The sequence below is a fragment of the Mustela nigripes genome, chromosome 4 (assembly GCF_022355385.1).
Source record: "Mustela nigripes isolate SB6536 chromosome 4, MUSNIG.SB6536, whole genome shotgun sequence".
NCBI lineage: Eukaryota > Metazoa > Chordata > Mammalia > Carnivora > Mustelidae > Mustela > Mustela nigripes.
The window spans coordinates 190,734,763-190,749,888 of NC_081560.1; the positions used below are offsets into that span (position 1 = coordinate 190,734,763).

General features: G+C 60.5%; 1 protein-coding gene across 1 annotated transcript in view; it reads left to right on the forward strand.

Annotated features, from left to right (window-relative positions):
* PPP2R2D (protein phosphatase 2 regulatory subunit Bdelta) overlaps positions 1-15,126 on the forward strand; it is a 79,354-nt gene that overhangs the window by 22,135 nt on the left and 42,093 nt on the right. The window lies entirely within an intron of this gene.

The following is a 15,126-nucleotide window of genomic DNA, read 5'->3' on the forward strand; positions in this document are numbered from 1 at the left end:
CATCGGGCTCTCTGCTCCGCGGGGAGCCTGCTTCCTCCTCTCTCTCTGCCTGCCTCTCTGCCTACTTGTGATCTCTCCCTGTCAAATAAATAAATAAAAATCTTAAAAAAAAAAAAAAGAAAGAAAAAGAAATGAATCTTCAGGCCTAGCAGTAGAAGTTTCTGGAAACCTATCTGAGATCTGTGTATTTGGGATCTCAGACAACTGGGAGATGTCAGAGAAAGACGGCGAAACCGAGTGCGTCACCTCACGGTCCCTTGAACTGTCTTCTTCCTAGGAACCCGGGTGACCTCTCAGGCACCAGCAGCTCCTTCCGCTGCCGGGTCAAAGCCCCTCACCTGCCGCTTGCAGACAGGGGCAGCAGGGGGGGCGGTGGGTGAGCAGGCCGCAGTGTGCTTGGGGACGGCTCCCGCCCTGCCACGTGTTCTGGCACCTCCTGTGCACCCGGCATGGGGGAGACCGGGGCCCCAGGGTTCACAGGCGGCGGCTTACATGGGGTTCGCCCACATTCACTGCCGTGGAACAGGGGATGTGAAGACCCACCCTGGCCCTCCGCTTGCTCGCGGTCCGGCGGGAAACACGATACAATGCTTCAGTTGTGCAGAGGTTCTCCCCGAAGCCCAGCATCTCCACGGATGCCCACCCTCCCGCTGACCGCTGGGGAAACTCAGAGGCCATGTGCCCTGGTGGCCACCGCAGCTGGTGTCCTGTGGAGATAAGTCTCGGTGGCCCATGCTAGCCATCTGTGCAGTCTCCTGTGGCCCTGGAAACCAGACGCCCAGGGCCCTACAGGTTCATGGGGGCCCCGGCCCCAGCTCTCCTGGCCCACTGACCATCAGCAACCCAGTGTCATCGCTGTCCCCCTGCCAGACACCAGGTTCCCCTTTCGTCAGCTGCCTTCGGCCCTTCCTGCCGTTGACGTGAATGGAACCGGCAAGGTCCCCCAGTGCTCCTCTTCGGGAGGGAAGGGCTCCAAGTCCTGACGGCTGCCCTCCGGAAAGGCTCCCAGCCTTCGCACACAGGTGACTCGCTGCTGTAGGACCAGGGACTCAGGGAGGCAGGGCGCTCCTCCCACCCCCACCTCGCTCCGTTTGTGGTGAGGAGGGCAGGTCCGGGGACCCTTCCCCGAGTGTGACACCTACTGTCATGCACCAGGAAGGGCGTGAGCAAGCCCCCCCGCCCCCGGGCAGCTCCCGGCAGGATGCCTGCCGGCCACACGGAGGACGGATCGAGCAGGTCCCGTCGCAGGAGACTGGCGGGTGGGCCGTCCTTGCTGGGGACCTTTATCCTGAGCAAAGGACAAGCCACACGTGGCGGCAGGGTCCTCTGACACGGAGACAGAACAATCCTAGAAATGGGCCTCGGAAAGGGGGGCTTGGCTTCTAGCAGTTCCAACGATGTCAGGCCCAGGCCCCTGACAGCACTGGGGGGGACCCAGAGGGTCTGGCTCACCCATTCCAACCCGCCCCGACCACCTCCCTTCCTGTCACCGGCCATCACCCACTAACCACTGACCACCTGCCCCCTGCCCCGACCATCACCCCTCCCCCGGGTGAAAGCAGAGGAGCATGGGACCCTGACTCCGCAGGCACCTGCCTCCCCAGAAGGAAACACGTTACCCGGTTACCCTACATTCTTTGAGTGTCTCCTCCATCCTAGAAAGCGGCTTTTTTCCTCTCAGGTGCTGGAGATCTAACTAAAACACAAACCAAGTGCAATTTTTCCTAAAAAATGATGGTTCAGTGGCTGGTCACACTGCAAGATCCCCAGACCGTCCCCGGGGCTCCTCGTTGGCAGGGCTGGGCCCGGCCCCGGCAGCTACAAACCCGGGGACCCACGACAGCCTGGAGGTGCCGGCATCCCAATCTGTCAGACTCGCCTCTCGCCGTTTCCGGGGCTGCTTCCGTGACACCGAAGCGGGAGGAAGCCCCAAACCTGCAGTCACAGACCTCTGAGGCGCAGCGAGGGCGCTGTGACCTCGGGGCTCCTTGGGTAAAGTGAGGCAGCTGAGGGGTGTCCGAGAGGGTGCCCAGGACCACCCTGGCGGGAAGACTCGGGAGACATGGGCGTCATCCTTGATGACAGGGATGACAGGCAGGGCCCGCGGGCTCCGACCGGACGCCGCCAGCGGGGGGACGAGGAGGCCCTGGAAAACGGAGCCGGGGGCCAGGACGGACGCCAGCAAACCTGTCTCCTTCCCCGCGCCCCGGGGCTTCTCACCCCAGCGGAAGGCGGGCAAATCCCGGTTGCCTTGGCCGGGCGGAGCCCACAGACAAGGGACAGGAGCACCACCCGGTGGCAGGGACCCTGTGGCTTGTCCCTCTCCGGGGCAGCCGTGTTCACGCTCGCTGCGAATGTCCTGCTTGGACTCAGGGCCCCTCGCATCTGCTCTCTGGTTCATTTGAGGGCCTGGGAGGCCCACACCCGCCCGCCGCACCCCCGTGCCCCACATCCAGCTGGGAGAGTGCAAGGCAGGGGGTGGTGCTGGCCGTCAGGGCTCCCCCTTTCTGCGCCAAAGGAACGCACCCACCCCAGCCCGGGAATCCTCACTCCCGGCAGTGGGGGCTCCCCGGTGAGGGGCTCTTTTCGCCTTGGAAGAGGCTGGGGCCGAGCCTCTATCATGATCTGGTCACCCCGGGCAGCCGGCCAGCCCCAGGAGGACACGGTGGTGGGCCCCAGGTGGTCAGACCCACGCCCTCCCACGAGGTCTCAGGGACGCTGAGCCAGAGAGGGTGCCCGTCTCACACCTTCAGCGGCCACTGCCTTGTGGGGAGAAAAGGCTGCTCGCCTGGTTTTGCACGTGTTCTCTCTTTGGGGGCAGCTCCAGGTCCAGTGACAGATGCGAGGCTTTATCTCCCACGGGCTGTGGGCCTGACCCCAGTCCCAGTCCTCCAGACCGACCTGTTCACCCCAGCACCCAGCAGCTCCTTCCTCCTGCAGGGGTGGGTCTCAGCTCGAAGCCTTCAGCAGAGGCGTGTGTGGCTAGAGCTGGGGCCTTGGTCCATGACACTGTCCCTCCCTACCAACCCCAGGGTCAGTGATGAGGGACTCCCTCCTCTGGTGGCCTTGAGGACCCAAGAAAGTGGGGGGCAAAGCCTTCAGAGAGGGCCTGGCTGGGAAGCACATTCCCCTCCGGACTCCCCAGGAGCAGAGGTGCTGGGCCGACCCCCTTGTGGTTACTTCTGGGTGAGAGTCAGGGTCCCAGGGTAGCTGATTCTGGGCTGGGAACCTGGGTCCCAGGCCCACACGTGGAGCTGAGGGAGCTTAGAAGTGGGTCCCCTGCCTCTAGGGCTGGGAGAAGGAGAAGCCTGCAGACCAGACTCCCACCCTCTCTCCCCACTGACCCACGCCCTCCCCAGAGGACCCGAAGGGGGTGGGTTCAGCCTGGAGGGGAGGGGAGGGCTGGAGGCCTCAGACTCAGATCCCACTGCCCTGTGACCTTGGGAAGGCAAGTCTTCCCTCTGTGCCGACTCTGGGCCTGTGAGGGGATCTTAGGAGTCCTCGTAAGAAAAGTTTGCTCGAAAGGAAATGGGTCCATTGTGGTCTCAGATGTTTCTAGAACTCGAGAATGATCTAGACTATGAATGTTTCGTTTCTGACATGACGCATGGTCACTTAAGGTCACGTGAGATTGGATATCGTTTCTGGAGCCGAACTACGGCAGGCACGTTCTCGGTAAGCAGCCAGGCCGTGCAATGCAACCCGCAGCCAGGACTGGCAGCCCTAAGCACCAGGTCAGGGGTGTGATTTCCACTAAGGGAATCTGTCGGCTTCTCAGCACCACAAAATGCCTCCCCGGGGTGTCCCGGGACTGTACCCAGAGCCCCGTCCCCACTGCTCCGTGGACTCTAGAGAGTGGAGGGCTCATCCCGGGGCAGTGGTCTCCAGCGCCGAGCTGGGCCTCGAGTGCCCAAGCACCGAGCACGTCAGAAACACGACCGTCACCCAAAGTCCTGCCGTCGTGGGTTCCGAAGGTGAACACAGAACCCCGGAGAGGGTCCCTGGAGGGGACTCACCTCCGTTCCATGCAGCGGCCTCCTCTGGGGCGAGTAGGAGCCAGGATGGACAATGGCTGGCCGCTGGAGGTGTGCACGGGGTTATGAGCAGCCTGAGGGACAGAGGGGTAGCTGCGAGGGGCCAGCGCTCCGCTGAGAAAACTGCCAGGGAAAGCCGTGGTCCTCAGCTCCCCGCCGCCCCGGAGGGAGGCTGCGCTGCTCCCCAGTCGTCCACACTCTCCCACCGGCCCAGGGTCCACCTGCGGAGGCCAGAAAGAGGGCCTGAAATCTCACAGGTGCACCGCAGGCAAGGGTGTCCTCAGTCCTCCCGGGAGCCCAGCTCAGCCCCCGGGGTCAGCAACCCAGGGCCTCTGCACTTGGGCCATATGAGCCCGGCAGCTCCTTCCTGGGCCACTGGTGGAGACTCTGCCCCAGAGGATCCCGGCCGGGGCACACCTGTGTCTGGCACACCCTGCAGGCCAGCCAGCGGCCGGAGCTCCCCCAGGGACACTGAACACACACCCCTTATCCAACGTTTCCTTGGCACATACTTTCTAGCCGCCTATGGCTAGTCTTTCTATGCTCTTAAGAGCGTGCTTCACAGAGCACACGTTTCTTGAACGTGATGAAGTCCAACTTACACGTTTTTCTTTCACGGATTGTGCCTTCAGTGACACCTCTAAAATCTCACCTGCGGGGCTCCTGGCCGGCTCCGCGGGTGGGGCGCAGCACTCCTTGTCTCAGGATCCTGAGTTCCAGTCTCAGCACACACTAGGTGGAGAGACTTTTAAGCTCCCTGCCAGCCCGGGGTCACCTGCCCTTTCTCCTGTTGTATTTCCCAGCGTTGCCGTTTCACGTCTTACCTTTTGGTCTGTGATGCGCTTTGGGTCAGCTTCCGTGAAGGTGCGCGGTCTGGCTCTCGACTCCTTGTCTCGCAGGTCTCCCAGCACCATCTGCCGAAGACGCCGCCTTTGCTCCACCGAACGTCAGTCACTGCCCTCCCTGGGTCTGTTTCTCTGATCCACACCGTCCTGATTACCGCACTTCGCAGGGAGCCTTGAGGCCGGGGAACGCCAGTCTCCGACCTTGTGCCTCCCCTTCAGTGTCCGTGTGATTCTGAGCCGTGTGTCCTCTGCATCCAAACGTCAGCATCGGTTGTCGACAGCCGCAGCACAGCTTGCTGGCTCTTGACTGGGACGGTGTTGAATCCCTGGTCTCCCCATCCATGAACATGGGATGCCTCTCCACTCACTTGGTTCTTTGATTTTGGCGTCAGAGTTTTGTTTTCTCAGATGGATCCTGGCATATTTTGTTATATTTCTACCTAAGTATTTCTCCTTTTTTCTTTCCTTTTTTGGCACTAATGTAAATAGTGTTTTATCTTGAATCTTGAATCCTGTTTGTTCCCGGATAGGACAGCAAGAATGACTCTTGCGCATTCCCCTTGTATCCTGAAATGTTGCCAACATTACGTATCAGCTCGGGAGTTTCTGTGTCAATTTTTTGGACAACCTTGCCATCTGTGACCAAAGACAATTTTGTTTCTTCCTTCCCAATCCGTATGCCTTCATCTCCTTTTCCTGGCTTACGGCTTCCACCAGGACTCCCAGCGTGATGCTGAAGTGGTGGTCAGAGGGGACGTCCTTCTAGCTCCCGACGCTGGGAAAGCACCCAGGTTCGCACAGTGGAGCGTGATGTGGCTGTGTGGGCTGCGGGTGTCCTTTAACAAGAGGGGAAGTTCCACTTACTAAACATTCACTAATAGTTAATATGAAAAGTTCCCGTCTTGTCAATCAATTTAGAAGTTATTTTCCAGAATTAGTGGTGGAGGCAATTTTCAGGAAGCATCTCTCCCCAGGTGCTGCCCTGAAGATGCCCCTGCTCTGACCTCTTGTCTCCCAACTCCTCATTCCAGGCAGACCCGCCAGCTCGGGCCCATAGGACCCTCCCCAGCCCTTCCATCAACACAGGCTCCGACCTGTTTCTTCCCAACACCCCTCACCCTCCCTGCTCCCCCTCCCCCGCTGCCCCCCTCGCCGCCCCCCCTCGCCGCCCCCTCCCCCACACCGCCCACCCCCTCCTTCACCGCCCCCGCACTCCCCTCCCCTCTGCCTCAGGAGCCTTTCCTTTAATCTGGAAAAGTCACCAGGCCACTGATGAAGCAAGTTGGATTTATTCAAACCATCTGTTTTTAAAGGGAAATCTGCCTTTCTAAGTTACTTTTTTTTTTTTTTAAAATAAATTCTACATGGAAGGCAGAGCTATTTGTGGGGCTGCTTCGAGTGCTAAGGAGCTGTGTCTGGCCAGGACTCAGGGACACTGCTGCCCCAGGGGAGCCCCATGCCCACTGGGGTCTCAAGGCAATGGAAGGTGGGGCTCCCGACAGCCCCAGCAACAACTCTAAGGGGCCCTCAGGACACCCCTTCCCCAGACTCCCCCAACCCGCTTCCTTCCAGGGACCTGGGGAGGCCAGCAGGCACGGAGGTGGTGGGCTGGCGGCAGCCTCTGTCCCCGGCGGGATGTGGGTTCTCAGGACACCAACCTCCATCTTCACTGCTTTGTGGGTGCCCTCGTGCTTCTCTGCCTCAGATCTGGAAGACGCCTGCTTCCTTTCAGGGGAGACTGTTTTTTTTTTTTTTTTTTTAAGATTTTATTTATTTATTTGACAGACAGAGATCACAAGTAGGCAGAGAGGCAGGCAGAGAGAGAGAGAGGAGGAAGCAGGCTCCCTGCTGAGCACAGAGGCTAAAGCAGGACTCGATCCCAGGATCCTGAGATCATGATCTGAGCCAAAGGCAGAGGCTTAACCCACTGAGCCACCCAGGCGCCCCAAGACTGCTATTTAGGAACCGAAATTCAGGCAGAGATGCCCATGCCATTCAAGCGTCACTGCTTCTGGGTCGTGCTGAGGACAGAGCTGGGAAGCGTGTGTGAGCGAGTGTGTAAGGCCACGGCACACTGACGTAACTTGGCCAACAGGTCTCCATTCAACGTCCTTGGTCTGTATTTGTGTGTCTCGTGTCAAAAACCGTCGTTGCTATCGACATCCCCGAGTGGCTCATTCGCTTCGTCCCCCGAGAAGGCACCGGGTTCCGGCTGCCCTCCCTGCAGGGCTGACCAGCGACAGGGCTGGCGTCCCAGCCTTCCGGGCAAGGGAATGGCCGGCATTACAGGCTTCTGGGTAGTTGTGGGCAGAACCATCCCCCAGGGGCCGTCCAGGAAGACACACCCAGCCCGTAGTTTCGCCCTGGTGACCTGGGCCAGCGCAGGTCTCACGGCAGACAATGCTTCCTGCCTGGGAACTGGGCCTGATTATGTCCGACCTTCTCAGCCAAAGTCCCAAGCTTTAACCAGGATAGCACAGCTCATACCTCCTCCTTCTGGAGTCTGGGCTTGATTTTTAAAATTTAAATAAGAATAAATTAAAGACTACCTCTCCTCCCAGGATGTGTATCGCACTCATCAAACATCAAACTCACAGGGCACCTGGGGCTCAGTGGGCTAAGCGTCTGCTCCTGGCCCAGGTCAGGATCTCAGGGTCCTGGATCGAGCCCCACATCGGGCTCCCTGCTCAGCGGGGAACCTGCTTCTCCCTCTCCCTCTGCGCCCTCTCCCTCACTGTCCCTCCAATAAGTAATCGTAACGAAACAACCTCACACTCACAAGCACTTTGCAAGATATTGCCCACGGGGCCTGTCGGCAGAGGTAGTGTTTCAAGAGCCACACTTCGAAACTGGGGACTGGAGGACATGCCACGCCTCCCGACAGGGCAGCCGCAAGCTCTGGCCACGGAGACCCATGATGAAGGGGGTCCCCTTTCTGCTCTGCTGCAATGGTTGGGCACAGGGCAGCTGTTAGAGACGGCAGATAACCGGCTCACCTCCACCCGGCCGGTCCCCGCAGCGCCCTCCTGCTTGCCCCAGCTTGGCCAGCAGAGGGCAGCAGCTGCCAGGGGACAGGGCCGGGCCCTGGGTCACCAGTGGCCTGGTGCCAGGACAGCATGGCCCATCTGCCTGCGTTTTCCCCTGACATCTGCAAGGCTGGGCGCAGAACAGAATTCCCCACCCGTCTAAACCTCAAGGACAAAGACAGGTCACATATATTTTGACGCACATGACAGTTTCCAGAGCTTTAAATCTCCAGGTGGCCCCTGGGGGCCGGCAAAGCGGCAACCTCGGGTCCTATCATTCTGGGAAGAAACAAACAGGCTGGGGACCGCGCGAGGTCCTTGGGCTGAGGGAGCATAGGGGATCTGGAACTTCGTGGCGGAGCCCGAGTGCCCTCCCAGGCCCCCTGCCCAGCACCTGCTCAGGCTGAGCACGCCGGCGACCAGTCTCCCAAAACGGGGATCGCCTGGGGCACGCGCTCACCCCAGCTGTGGGATCCCCACGGTGACGACCACGGGGCTCAGACCCCGACACAGGCCCTCCCGCAGGCGAGCGTCTGTCAGTCTGGGGGAGGGGGAGGGGCGCTTTCTTGCATTTTGTGCTTCCGTGGATTCTGGAGCTCCGCGTGTTCGAGTTTTTGGGTCGTGAGGTCCACAGCGTGCCCCGAAATGAACCAGTCTGGGTGACGGCGTGACCGCGGCAGGCTCACCACAGGCACAGAGCGCTCTGCAGAACAGACCTGACTGACCACCGGTGCTCGTGGGATCCATCAAGCCGACGCCTTCCCCCACAGGGAGAAGGGCCACGCCTACTGGCAAGGAGCCTTTGAAGCACAAAGGTCTTTTTTCAGTATTCAGAATCCGTATGTTGCGGAGATAAATGGGTAAGATGTGACATTTTTTGTGCATAATTTAAACTGAAATCGCTCCCAGTAAGGAGAATTACCAGCTATTCTGAACCGGGGGCCTCTGTCCTGATCTCGCTGACATGAGGGTACAACCTGCTTCAGAGCTGCCTTCGTTTTTATAATTTGGAGGAAAAAACCATACTGTGGAGTATCGTGAAGCTAACATTTTTATTTTTGAAACAAAGTCATGCCCATCTGTGAATTATTTCTTAAAAGAAAAAAACACTTAAATTGGGCAAGTGTTTTCCCACTTTTGAAACACCTGCTTTAAAGATAAGAAGCACCACATGGTTGACAGTGACCCAAACCACAAGAGACACGCAAGTGCAGGGGACTGTCGGTTTGGGGAGGAAAGATTTTGTCCGAGGGCATGTGCAGATTTCCCGGAGGCCCAGCGGCTCCTGGGCGCACGGGGTCACGGGAGCTGGTCACCTGCCCGCCCACGGCCTCACTCTACTACCGCAAGGACACACAGCATACAGAAGCCCGCGGGTTCTGCGCAGGGCCGCGGTGGTAAGTCCCTCTGCCACCCCGGAGCCCGGATATAGACCCAGAGGGGACCATGTGGGGCCCCGTGGGCAGTGCCAGGCCCATCGCCCTGAGCCGCTCTGCCTCCGCCCCCTCCCGCATCGGAAACAAGGTGCTATTGCAGGAGCAGCAGCGGCCAGCACCGTGTGGTCGCCCCCGCCCCGGGCTCCCTGGAGCTCAGGAGGACGTGGTGGGCAGCACAGGCTGCGCTGATCCTACCCAGCAGCTTTTCTGACCCAGTTCCCAGACTCTGCTCGTGGAATGTCCCAAAACCACCTGACGCCAGGGGCACCGAGGCCGTGGGAGATAGTGACCCATCCCACGGGCACACAGGGGGCGGGCGGGGGTGGGGCCGGGTGGCCTAGGATTCCCACGGAGCTGCTCAGATGTCCCTGGGAAAGGCCCATGGCTGGGCTCCCTCGGGCCAGCCAGCTCCCCAGCAGAGGCACAGGGATGGAGGTGGGCAGGCAGGGCACAGCCCGTCGCTCCCACAAGGGCTCCTGAGAGCCGTGTCTGCCCTGCAGCTCCAGGAGGGCAGCCGCTGGGTCCCACGGCCACAGCCAGCCTGATTTTCACCGTCTTCTCCCGAAGGCCACCACTCAAGAAACCCCACACTTTCACCCGGACTCAGCGCCTCGGCTTTGGCTTTGCAGGGACCCGGCCAGCCTGTGCGCTGCCCATGTCCACAGCTCCATAGCTCATCAAATTCGGGTCGGGGGCACCTGGGTGGCTCAGTGGGTTAAGCCTCTGCCTTCGGCTCAGGTCATGATCTCAGGGTCCTGGGATCGAGCCCCGCATAGGGTTCTCTGCTCAGCGGGGAGCCTGCTTCCTCCTCTCTCTCTCTCTCTGCCTCTCTGCCTGCTTGTGATCTCTGTCAAATAAATGAATAAAATCTTTAAAAAAATAAAATTCAGGTCCAAACGTCTCAGCCTCACAAAAAAGGAAGTGGGGGTGAGGAGGCAATTTTCTTTTGCTGCCAGAATGAATGGCCACCGATGTAGTGGCTGAAAACCACACCTGTGTAGTACCTCCTGCCTCTGGAGGCCGAATGCCACCCTGGGGGCGGGTCAGTGGCCCTCTGTCTGGGCTGGGCTCTGGCTAGGGTCCTGGGAATGCAAGCACTTCCAAGCCCTTTCAAACAGTTGGCCAAATTTTGGTTGTCGGGCTCAGGCCCCCTTTGCCCGCGGGCTCGCAGCCAATACTGATCTTTCCCCTACGGGCTGTTTGCACTCCTTCTAGCATTTTCCATGTGGTCACTGCCAGCAAGGCCGGCCGAGTCCCTCACGGGCTCGCAAGCCCTCTGACTTGCCCTTCTGTCTCTCTGACTCCCGCTGGAGAAAGCTCTCTGCCTTTTTAAAGTACTCATGTGATTCAATGGGGCCCACACAGATAATCCCAGATAATCTTCCTATGGGCATCCGGTAACATTAATTCCTTCTGCAAAGTCCTTTTGCCCTGTCGCGTAACGCGGCCCTGATGTGGTCCTTTGTCTGTTCCTTCCTCCCCTTCGTCATGGGGAAAAGTTCAGGGGACAGTGAAGAAAAAAGGTGGAATGAAGTTTAGTTCCTCGCGGAGCTCCGGCAGGAAGGGCGCAGCGGGACGCCGAGTCGAGGGTGCTTATAGCAGCGTTAGTCGTGATTTCCAAAACTTGGAAATGACCAAGTTGTCTTTCGGTAGGTGAACGGTCAAATACACTGTGGTCTGTCTAGACTACGGAGTATTATTAATGATAAAAAGAAGTTATTTATCAAGCCATGAAAACACAGGGAGAACCTTAAATCCATGTTACGGAATGAAAAAAAAAATAGCCAATTATAAAACATTCTGCAAAAGGTAAAATCAGGTAGACGGTAAGAAGATGAGTGTCTGCGGGGTGAGTGGGAGAGAGGAACAGGGGATGGCCAGGGCAGAGAAACCACTCCGTATGACAGCATGGCGACGGGCACATGCACTCGACGTTTGTCCGGACCCGGCGCAGGTGCAGCGTGAACCTCAAGCATGAACGAAACCCCAGGGCAGGCTCGTCTCTGGTCACACACGTACCATTCTGACGAGTGTATTGACGGTGGGGGGTGCGGTGCATGTGCTGGGGCAGGGTGTGTGGAAAATCTCTGCACCTTCTGTCCCGTTTTCTTTGTAAACCTGGAAAACCTGCCCTAAAAAATTAAGTCTTTCAAAACCAGAATCAGAGACACAATTCCAGGCACTGCATTCTGCCAGCCACACAGCTGTGCTCCGAGGGAAGCAGGTGAGGCGCCCGTGGGACATACACACGGGGGCTTCCTCCAGCCACGCCCTCCAGCCCACGCGGCCCCCAAGCAGCCCACAGAGGGGACTGGGACTCCCCACACTTGAACAAGTCTCTAAGCCCCACGCGTTTTAGGATGGAACACGGTGCTCCCTGCCAACAGGGCACGTCTGTGATGGCTCTGAGTAGCTGATGCCTCTGAACTCGAAAGCAATCCACATGCAGTGTTCTAAGCGGTAGGTAGTTGCTGAAATCTAAGTAAATCAAAGAAATTTTTAAAAATAAAGGTGTTCATGGAAGAACAATGAACAGGGTAGCTTCCTCTGTGATTTCCTTTAAACTATTAAGATATATAGTCCGCACAAGGCTTGCGGGAAATTTAGATATATGTTAGACTTAAAAACCAGTGTATTGAGACATAACTCACGTTAAATAAGATGGACACACTTTCAGACTCGGGTTTGATGGGTGGTCCGACAGCTGCATACACCGCGTAACCATTTCTCCAACAAGATACCGAACATCTCTGTCACCCCAGAAAGCTCCCTGCTTTCTCCCAGTCAGTCCCCTCCCTGCCCCACAGCCACGCTCGCCCCTATCCCTGGGGACCACTTAACCTCTTCCAGACTTCAGGGTTCTCCAGAAAAACAGAGCCGACCGCATCTCTGTGCCTGTATTAAGACTCATTTTGAGGGACTGGCTCCCAGGACTGCGGGGGTTGGTAAGTGTGATGTCTGCATGGCGGGCTGAGAACGCAGGCAGCGGTTGGCCATGCAGCCTTGAGGCAGAATCGGATGAACCCCCCACCCCCGCCGCTCTCAAGGGTACTCTCCGGTCATCAGACCCAGCTGGCTGTAGGTGGTGATTGTATCGGCCAAGTACTTTTACGGCAACATCTCTATTCCCGTTCAATTAAGTCACTAGGTGCTACGCCCCCGTCGCGCAGACCCAAGACCATCACTCTGACAAGACAGGTGGAATCACGCATTGTGTGTGGTTTTGCGCCGGCTCCTCTCATTCGCATGATGTTTCTGAGTCGCGGACACAAACACAGTCACCCGTTTGCACCGGCACCCCGTTCCTTTTTATTACAGAATCGTATCTCTAGCACGAATACAGCAGGCTAGATCCTAATACACACCAGGCATTTCACAATTTGGCCGTGAGATCCAAAAACAATAAAATAAGAAAACTGCCCAACACCAATTAGAACCCGGAGTAACTCACAGAGATATTTAAACCCCTTGAGGTCATAAAACAGAACAGCCAGCTGACGCACAGGGCGGGCAAGGCAGGCAGCACGGTGCTCTCCGGGACGCAGCGCCTCTGTGTGCCTTCTGCTGCTTTTTAATTTTAACTTAATGAAAGCTAATTAATAAAGAATACAGTCTAAACTGAAGCCAAACATGGTGCTATTGCTTCAAAAGACATACCTGTAAGGCGCAGCAGAGCACCCGTTTGTGCGGGAGCCTGACCGCTGGCAGCCGGGCTAACTACACGTGGGAAGGGCGATTACAGCCCCGGGTCTCTGCTCGTCGTCACAGCGAAGCATGGTTACTGCTCCCCACCCCTTTCTCTGAAGCCCTCTCACAGCCGATTTGCACAGTGCACTGCACAGCCACCGCTCTTGTGAAGGTCAGCCATGGCATCCCAACTGCTGGACCACACAGGCCACCCTCCGCCTTCATCACGCCGCGCTGGGGAACCGGCCACTCCCGGCCACTCCCGTCCCCGTCTTCACCCAGCTCGGGACTCCGTGGGCTTCTGGCTCCCCGGAAGCGCACCTCACGGTCCTTCCCCCTGGGCCTCCCCTGGAGGTCTGTAGTGGCCCCTTCCCCACCCACCTTCCCTTCTGGGGTGAGCTCGCCAGTCTCGCCTGGTTTGGGACCCCGTGATGCCCTCCTTCTCCGAGTGCAGGGCTCCAGGCGGCAACTCCCCGGTGAGCCCGACGTGTGTGCCTCTGCAGCAGCTCGCAGCCAGCCTGGGCTCCCGCTCAGCCGCCCCCTCTGCAGCCCCCCATGTCCGAGCCAAGAAAGTCCTTTCCACCAGGTGCACAGCCGCCCGGGGGCCATTCCTGAGCGCCGTCCTGCTGTCGCTCCGCGTCCACCGCACCGGTAAATCCCAGGGGCTGTGCTTTCCGGGGGCTCATGTCTGAAATGGGACCGGTCTCCCCCGCACCGGCACACCCAGGACCACCAGCCCCTGCTCTTGCCCGGGTGGCCCAACGACCCGGCCAGGAGGCTCCCCGATCGGACTCTGGGCGCGCCACCCCCGTGTCTCCCGGGCAGAGCAGCCGCACTGGCCCGTCCGAGCCCCGTCACCGCCGCCGCCGTCGGCTCGCGGCCCCGAGGCCTCCCGTCTCGTGTGGGGCCCATGCCCCTCCCAGGCACAGCCTTCGGCTCGCGGCCCCCCGGTCGCTCGCGCCTCCTCCCGCGGTCGTCCCGCGCCGCCTACTGCTACGCCCGCGCCCGCGCCGCTTTCCTCCCCGCCCACCGGGGTTCTTCCCAGCCGCCGTCGGTCCGCCGCAGACGCGGGAGCTCCGCGAGCGCAGGGCCGGCTGGCTCCGTGGACGTCCGCGTCCCGGACGCGGTGCGCAGCGCGGGGCCCGCGGCGGGAGCGGCCAGGGGGTGAGCGCGGGCGGGACACGCTCCCGCTGGGGAACGGTCGGCGACCCGAGGCGACGCGGTCACGGCCGCATTCACCGCGTGGCGGGGAGAAGGGGCGGGTGCGGAGAGCCCGTCCGCACGCCCGGAGCGAGGCGCCCAGAGAGAAGGAGCCCCGGGCCCCGTCGAGCCGAGACGTCACACGTGCCCTGGGGCGGCGTCCCGGGGCGCAGAGAACCGCGGCGGACGGCGCGGCCCGGCGCGGGCTGCGGCCCAACGGGGACTTGGAACCGCCGGGGCTCCGCGCGGTCCGGACGGGCCCCGTCCAGCCGGCGGCCGCTGCGAGCGCGCGCAGGGCGCAGGGCGCAGGCGCGCAGGTGCGGCCCGGGCCTGGGGCTCCGCCCGCCGCCCTCCGATCGCGCCCTCCGCCGGCTGCTGCGCCCACGGGCCGCGCTCCCATTGGCCGCGGCTCAGACTGGGGGCGGGCCCGGCTCGCGCTGGGGTGGGGGCTGCCGCCAGCCCTGCAGGACGCCGCGACCGAGGCGGGCGGAGAGCGGCAGCCGAGCGGCTGGCCTCCAAGGACGCGCCGCCCCGAGCCCCTAGAGCCCCGCCGCTCTGGACGCTCGGGTCCGGCTCGGGGCGGCGCCGGGCTCGGGCTGAGGGGTGGGGGGGTGGCGCAGCAGGCGGCGGCTTGCGCAGGCGCGGTCGGCTCGTCCCGCAGCCCCCGGCAGCCCCCGCGGCCGCGCCGCGCCCCGCCCCGCCCCGCCCACGCAGGGGAGCCTCCCGGCGGCCCCGCCCCCGCCCGGGCCTGCGGAGGAGGCGGAGGGGGATGACGTCATCGAGCGGGGCGACGGGCATTGGGCGCCATTTTGAAAAGGGGGAAAAAATCCCTCCCGGCGGCCGCGGCGGCGGCGGGCTGAGGTGCTCGGGCGGCAGGAGCGCGGCGGCCGCCTCCCTC